We start from the raw sequence: 8,870 nt of genomic DNA on the forward strand, positions 1-8,870 counted from the left end.
GGACAAGTCTTTGGGAATAATTACTGAGATTTATTGATTAAGAAATTTTAAAGATGAATGGTAAAATATACACTTACTACTGATTACTTCTCATGAAATGTATTCTTGGATCTAGTACTACAATTAAATTGTACAAGGCTGTAAAATAATTGAATTGCATGCATTATTCTTGAATGGAGTTTAGTTCTTGTTTCTCTTTATGTTCTTCTTCAAAGGTGTAGTCTTCTGCAGCTGTTTATGAGGAAAGATAGCAAAGTCATGCATATTCTCTCTCAACCTCAGCTTCAATTTAATAATAATATTAAAATAACACATCATTAAGGAAAAAAACCCTACATGTGGATATTCACAGGAGCTTTATTCATAATTGCCAACACACCGGGAGTAATTTAAGTGCCCTTCAATAGAAAAATTGAAAAACAATTTGTGGTATACCTTTATGAAGGAATATGATCCACATTATTCAGTGATAAATAGAAATAAGCTATCAAGTCATGAAACTACATGGATGAATTTTAAATGCATATTGACAATAAAAGACAAAAGTCTGAGAAAGCTACATACTATATGATCCAAATTATTTTGAAAAGGGGTAACTATAAAGATGAACCATATTGGCAAAGAGATCAGTAATTGCTAAGGGTCTGGTAGAGGAGAAGTATAGCATTTCTTTTTAGGCCAGTGAAATTATTCTGTATAATACTGTAATGATGGACACATTACAATATGAACATTTCAAAATGAAAAACTTTACAAGACAAAGAATTTCCCTTAATGGATGCAAATTTTAGATAATCATCTGATATTGGGTGATACCAGTATGGAGTGCAGAATGTGACAAAACAATTTAACTCTGTGGCAATATATAAAACACTCCTCACTGAAATATTTTGGGAAAGTTGCTGACTTAAGTAACTTTGGAAATGAGTAGAAAAAACTGAAAACAAAAGAAACTGTATACCCGCCCCATCTTCTAGTTGCCAAAGTCTCTTTCTCTGTGACAAAAGTATTGGTTTATACTTCTGGTACTATTATATATTGGAAAAGAACAATTAAACGGACAGTAGATGGGTAGGAGGCAGGTTCTCACTGTGGGAATGGGAGTTTATAGACACATAGGAGAAAAGGTGAGAACCATTCATGTGGTAATGGAATTGAGTTGTAAATATATCAATATGAACTCATGTCTAGCTTACAGTAGATATAAATCGCCTTCTTTCCCTCTCTCTCTCTCTCCCTCCGTCTCTGTACTAAACAGCGTTTATATTTCCTTGCATTGTCAGGGGAGAAACCTTAGAAGAAATAATACCTCAGAGTTAACTATAATGCCTATGCACAGATCTTGGTTAGTAATAACATTCTCCAATAAAAGGAAACAGAGTTTCTTAAAGAACTGGTTGATTCTAGGCCTAGAGAAGGAAATTCGCTAGGTAAGCGCAGCGCACCCTATAGTGCCAGACAGTAAAGAAGTGCTAAAACAAAGAAAAAACAGGGTGATAGAGTATAACAAAGGGCCATAGCAGCCCTCAGAGCCCTCAGTGGGTAAACAAATAATTTGTGCGACAGAATCAATAAAACAATAGTACATTATAAATCAAAGTATGAACAATATTCATGTAGATATAATCAAATGATTGAATACATAAGTAAATTTGGGAAATGAGATTAATCTCCTTTGCAGAAGAATTTTAAATGATTTATGTAGATGCTCTGCACACAGGAAGGTGAAGGATAATTCCCCATTCTTTGAGAGTAGGTTGTGAATAGTGACTTCCTCTCAGAGAGTAAAGTACGAAAAGCACTTTACAAATAGAGAAATCTAAACCAACTTAAACACTGCCTGGGCCAGGCGACCAAGGCTAATGCCCACAGCAATCAGTCATGCTGTCAGCATGCGTCCTTGGTATGTGCAGAAAACAGCCCTTTATCTGTGTAATCTTCCTCCCCAAATCCCACTACCTCCGTCTAATTACTGGAGGAATTCTAATTGAGGCGCTTTCTGCAAAGTACTTGAGCAGCACTTCTCAAGACTTTCAAGGTCACCGCAGACAAAGAATGTCTGGGAAACATCCACAGCCAAGAGGAGCCTAAGAAGCTATGATAGCTAAATGCAATGTGGTATCATGGATGGCATCCTGGAACAGAAAAAGGACATTAGGTAGAAACAAGAAATTCTTAATAACATATGACTTTTGGTGATAATAATGTATCAACATTAATTAACTGTAACAACCATAACATGCTTATGGTATTAGTCAGGGTTCTCTAGGGAAACAGAATCAACAAAATGTGCGTGTGTGTATGCGTATAATGTAAATACCATGAGATTTTAAAATAGAAATTGGCTCACCCAACTATGGCAATGGGCAAGTCCAAATTCTGTAGAGAAAACTGCAAGCTGGGAACTCCAATGAAGGCTTTTGATGAATTTCCCAGGAGGACCCAGCTGGCTGAAGTAGAGATGGAAATTCTCTCTTCTGACTATTGAAATCATCACTTGTCCTTTTAAAGCCTTCAACCGATTGGATGAGACTCCTCTCATTGTTGAAGGCAACTCCTCAGTCATTGTAATGTCATCAGCCATAGATGCAATCAGCTTACTGAGGATATCCTCACAGTGATAATCAGGCCAGTACTTACCTGACCAAACAGTTGAACACCATAACTACACAAGTTTTAATCACGGGAAGACTGAGTGTGGTGTTTATGGAAACTCTCTGTATGATCTTTGCCATTATTTTGAAATATAAGGCTGTTCTAAAGTAAAAGTTTTATTTATAAACAATGTGAATTATAAGGTGTGTGAAGAGCTAATTTGTTGCTAGGAGACCTGTGCTATACAAGATTTTAAAGGATTTTTATTAGGGCCTATAGCAGATGCATATGCAAAATATTTGACATCAATAGATAAAGAGAGGGTTTTGTATTTGGAGTGATGAAACAGTATTATTAATTTATGCAATGCAGTGATAAATTAAGTTTCCATATTTTAATCCCTGAAGAAACTTCTAAAACATAAGAAAAACAATGCAGTTGAAATACCGTAGAGGAGACAGAATGACATAACAATAACACAATAACAGAGGGGAGAGAATAGAGAGAAAAATGGAAAGCGCATGGCACAATGGCAAGATAAATTCAATCATCTCAATATTGTATCAAATGTAAGTAGGATTTAAAAAGCAAGATTCAACTAAAAGCTGTTTTGAAGAGATGCATTTTAAGTATAAAGATTCTGGCAGGTTTACAGTAAAAGTTTGTGGAAAAATGTATAATATCCATCTATGCTTACATTAAGCCCAAAAGCTGGTGTGGTTGTATTAATTACAAAGTAGAGTTCAAAACAAGACATATTAACAGAATAAAGATGGTTATTATATATATATATATATATATATATATATATATATATATATATATATATATATATATATATATGTCAATCGATCTATCAAGAAGACTTAATAATCTGATTAACTCATGTAATTAACAGTACTTCACAATACATCTAATCAACTCCTCCAACCTAGGAAAAACCCCTTCCTATTCTCTATATCCTTAGTTATACCTGATTTTAAAAATCATATATGTATCTCAAGAGTTAAATGCTGTTTTGACATTCAGGAAGTATCCAATATAATTTAGCACACTAATAAAATTAAATTTCCTTTATGAAGTATAATTTACATGCAAATTCACCAATCTTAGATACATAATTTGAAGAGTTTTGACAAATGCATAATCATATAACTGCCACCCTAATAATTATACCTATAAACATACACTTCAGAGATTATTGCTCTTAAGCTATTTGTCTTATCTGCTCAAAGTTTTGCAATTAAAATTATTATAATTATATGCATTCACATTTATTGTTATAATTAAAATTATAGGAATCTATAAGATAAAATATAAGTACATCTTTATTCTATCCTGTTCTGCTACCATGAGGTAACTCTTGAAAAATGTTGGAATGTCTCAAACAGATCTTTTATTTTCAAAAGATAAGTGGCATTGTATAAATATTGTAATTATAAACTTGATTATATCATCTATTATGTGTTAGATAGATAGATGAGAAATCACAGATAGATAGATAAATAATGTATTTTGCTTTACTAGCACTGAATATCTGTAGTTTCCTAAAGGGTCACACCGAAATTCTCATTCGTACATTTTCTACATTTTGATAGCTTGGAAAGTTATTTCTCCTTATCTTCCTGTGTCTAAAACAACACTAAATTTGGATCATTCCTAAATGCTTATCTTCCTATGGAGGGTACTGTATTTCAATGTATAATAATTTTACTTTGGCATTTGTCCATTTACATATGTAAGTTACTCTACTTTTCTATAATCTTTTCAATGAGTTGTATTATTCTTTATATTTCCAAATATATAGATTTTTTTCAACATGAACACGTTAAATTAATGTTAAGTAGCCTATACAAAAGCATGTTGTGCCCATTTTCTTCTATAGAAATAGATTAAAAGTCATATTGGATAGCTCCTAATGGTAAATCTACATGATAGATTTACCGTTCTTTCACTCATACAAATAAACATCACAAAGTTGCTATCACACCCTCAAATAAATTAATGAAGGGACCTGAATAAACTAATTCAAAACTCCATTCTACAAATGCTTTGTGAAACACCTCCAAGGTTTTAAAAAGGGAAAAGATTACAGGAAAACATGCAGTCCCTTCAAAGGGACTAATTTTTTTTAAACATTTTTAACTGGGAATACATATACAAAAAGGCAATACATTTCAAAGTGCATTTCAAGGAATAGTTATAAGACAGATTTCAAAAGTTGGTATGAGTTACAGTGTCACAATTTCAGGTTTTTCCTTTAGCTACTCCAAGACACTGGGGATAAAAAGAAATATCAATGCGATTCAGCACTTGTCCTCATTTTTTAAATCCTAACTTCTCTGCTATAACTCCTCCTTCCCCTTTGATCCTTCTTTTACTCTTTAGGGATGCTTGGGGTATGCCCATTCTAACTTTTTTCATATTGAAAAGGGGTGCCAACAATATGGGATGGGGATGGAATGGGATAATGTTCTTGGAGAGGCTGGACCTCTGGCTTTCAGGACTTATCTGGCCTAGGAAACATCTGAAGGTTTTTGGTTTATGAAAAATAAACTTAGAGCATGCAACTTTAGTAGGATCTCAGATACAGCCCTGGGTGTTCTTTATTGTTAACAGGAATGATGTTGATTATGGCTTAACAGCCATGGCGATTAGCAATATCTAAGTGAAACTTGCATAGGAGTAGCCTCCAGAATAGCCTCTTGACTCCACTTTAACTCTCTTAGCCAATGATACCTCATGTTGTTACATTTCTTTTCCTCCTTTTGTTCAGGAAGGTGTAGTCGATCTCCCAGTACCAGGGTCAGGCTCATCCCTGGGAGTCATGTTCCACTTTGCCAAGGATATTCACACCCCTGGATGTCATGTCTCATGTAGGGAGGAGGGTTATGATTTTCCTTGCAGAGTTGGGCAACAAAAGAAGTTCTCTGGAAGTAACTCTTAAGCATAATTATAGGTGGGCTTAGTGTCTCTGCTACAGGAATAAGTTTCATAAGAGCAAGCCTCAAGATCAGGGGCTTAGCCTATTAATTTGAAATTCCCTAGTGTTAGAGAGGGTATCAGGGGTTTCCCAGGTGGGAAATTTTAATAGTTCCATGTTTTTTCCCCAGTCCTTCAAAGGACTTTGAAGGGGCTAATTTTGATGATGAGAAAATATTAGCATATAAAAAGTATAGGCACATCTTGTTTTATTGTGCTTTGCTTTATTGCACCTCATAAATATTGTGTTTTTTACATATTGAAGGCCTGTGGCAACCTTGCATCAAGAAAGTCTATTTTTCCAACAGCAAGTGTTCAGTTGACATCTCTGTTCACATTTTGATAATTCTTGCAATATTTCAAACTTTTTCACTATTATTATTTCTGTTATGGTGATTTGTGAACAGGAAACTTTGATGTTACTATTGTAAATGCATACTTGCTTGAGGACAAGACAAACTGTGCTTATATAAGATGGCAAACTTAGTTGATATGTGTGTGTTTTCTGACTGCTCCACTACCCAGTCAATCTGCTGTCTCTCTCCCTCTCCTTGGGTCTTCCTATTTCCTGGAACACAGCAACATGGAAGTTATACCAATTAATAACCCGACAGTGGCCTCTAACTTCAAATGAAATGAAGATTCATGCTTCTCTCATATTAAATCAAAAGCTGGAAACTATTAAGCTTAGTAAGAAAGGCATATCTAAAGCCAAGAGAGGCCAAAACTAGGTCTCTCGTACCAAACAGTTAGCAAATATGTGAATGCAAAGGAAAAATTTTTGAAGGAAATTAAAGTGTTACTCCAGTGAACACATAAATGATAAGAAAGCAAAAGAGCTTCATTGCTGATATGGAGAAAAAAATGATAGTCTAAATAGAAGATCAAACCATCCACAACATTCCCTTAAGCCAAAGCCTAATACAGATCAAGGCCCTAATTCTCTTCAATTCTATGAAGGCTGAGAAATATAAGGAAGCTTCAGAACAAATGTCTGAAACTAGCAACAGTTGGTTCATGAAGTTTAAGGAAAGAACTCCATTCCTTATGTTAAGGAAACTCCATTTCCATAACATAAAAGTGCAAGATGAAGCAGCAAGTGCTAATGTAGAAGTTGCAACAAGATATCCAGAAGATCACACTAAGTGAATTGATGAAGGTGGTTACACTAAACAACAGATTTCCAATGAGATGAAACAGCTTTATATTGGAACAAGATACCATCTGGGAGTTTTGTAACTAGAGGGGAAATGCCAATGACTGGCTTCAAAGCTTCAAAGTACAGACAGACTCTCTTGTTAGGGGCTAATGCAGCTGGTGACTTCAAGTTGAAGCCCATGCTCATTTGTCATTCTGAAAACCCTAGGGATCTTAAGAATTATGCTAAATTTACTCTGCCTGTGCCCTTTACATGGAACAACAAAGCCTGGATGACAATATACCCGTTTACAACATAGTTCACTAAATGTTTTAAGCCCACAGTTGAGACCTACTGCTCAGAAAAAAAAAAGATTCCTTTCAAAATATAACTGCTCACTGAAAATGTGCCTAGTTACCCAAGAGCTGTGATGGAGGTGTCTGATGAGATTCATGCTGTTTTCATGCTTGCTAAAACAACATCCATTCTGCAGCCCATAGATCAGGAAGTCATTTTGACTTCCAAGTCTTATTTTTCAAGAAGTTCATGTGTAAGGCTGGAGGGCCATAGTTAATGGTTCCTCTGATGGATCTGGGTAAAGCCCATTGAAACCCTTCTGGAAATGATTCACCATCCTAGATGCCATTAAGAACATTCTTATTTCAGGTTGAAGGTGAAAATATCAACATTAGCAGGAGATTGGAAGAAGATGATTTTAACCCTCATGGACTACTTTGAACAGTTCAAGTTTTCAGTGGAAGAAATAACTGCAGATGTGACAGAACTAGCAAAAGAACTAGAATTAGAAGTACAGGCTGAAGATGTGATTGAATCACCACAGTACCATGATAAAGCTTCAATCGATGAGGAGTTGCTTCCTATGGATGGGCATGGAAAGTGGTTACTTGAGATAGAATCTACCCCCAATGAAGTAGTTGTGGACATTGCTGAAATGACAACAATACATTCGGAATGTTACATGAACTTAGTTGATAAAGCAGCAGTATGGTGTGAAAGGATTGACTTTCCTTTAGAAAGAAATTTTACTGTGGGGAAAATACCATGAAATAGCATGGCATACCACAGAGAAATCTTTTGTGAAAGGAAGTATCAGTCGATGTGGCAAACTACACTGTTGTCTTATTTTAAGAAATTATCACAGCCACTTCAAACTTCAGCAACCACACACCGATCAGTTAGTAGTCTTCAATATCCAGGCAAGATTTTCCACCAACAAAAAGATTATGACTTAAGGAAGGCTCAAATGATGATCAGCACTGGTTTTTTTCTGTTTGTTTGTTTGTTTGTTTTTAGCAATACAGTGTTTCTAATTTAGGTATTTACATTTTTTTTTAGACATAATGCTATTTCACACTTAATAGACTATTGTATAGTATAAACATAATTTTAACATGCACTGGGAAACCAAAAAATTCATGTAATCCACTTCCCTGTGATAGGCCAACTTTAATGCAGGTCTGGAGCTGAACTTGCAGTATGTCTGAGGAAGTTTGTCATGACGATGGAGTTAAAAGAATGGTTAAAAAAAAAGACTGTTGCGTGTGTCAGAAAGAAGTTGAGAAAAGAGAAGAAACTAGAGGAAGAAAGATGAGTGGACATAACTAGTATGAAAGGAGTCACAAGGTTAATCCTGAAGCCACACTGTAGAAAGGGAGAAAGTGCTTATTTTGTAAAGGTAACAAGGTAGAAACAATAGGTAACTTGTGTGGCAATAAAGAAAATCATTTATAAAAATAATTTTGGAAATATTGAGAATAATGAGAGACATATAGTATGGGAGAAGATCAAAATGTGTTCCTGGAACTAATGCTGAAGAATTTCAACTTGGTGCTAGAGAAACCTTTTTATGTACTTGGTGGGAAGCAATTTCACCAAAGCAAAACATTAAAACAAACAAACAAAAAAACCCAGAAAAGATTGGAGAGGTAATTAACTCTTGTGACTACGTCCCAAAGCTGTACACTCTCCTCTATTCAAATTTGTCTTTGTCTCTATGAGAGGCCCATTCCAAATAGAGATTCATGAGATTTAACTGTATATACTATAGCTTCTGTAAGGGATAAACTCTATTAAATAGACTGAGTAGGCTTATTACCATTCAGTGTAATTGCAATTGGGTGGAAAAGGTGCTCAA

At 34.9% G+C, this 8,870-nt stretch overlaps 1 long non-coding RNA gene across 3 annotated transcripts in view; it reads right to left on the reverse strand.

Annotated features, from left to right (window-relative positions):
• LOC143660990 (uncharacterized) overlaps positions 1-2,473 on the reverse strand; it is a 29,211-nt gene extending 26,738 nt beyond the window's left edge. For 2 of the 3 annotated variants that reach the window (XR_013164368.1, XR_013164366.1), the window contains exons 1-2: positions 2,351-2,473; positions 78-231 (exon numbers count right to left, since the gene is read on the reverse strand). This is a non-coding gene — a long non-coding RNA (uncharacterized LOC143660990). The remainder of the gene's footprint in view (positions 1-77; positions 232-2,350) is intronic. The other variant, XR_013164371.1, reaches the window with a different exon arrangement.
• Positions 2,474-8,870: the final 6,397 nt, after the last annotated feature.

This window comes from Tamandua tetradactyla, chromosome 2, assembly GCF_023851605.1.
Source record: "Tamandua tetradactyla isolate mTamTet1 chromosome 2, mTamTet1.pri, whole genome shotgun sequence".
Lineage (NCBI taxonomy): Eukaryota > Metazoa > Chordata > Mammalia > Pilosa > Myrmecophagidae > Tamandua > Tamandua tetradactyla.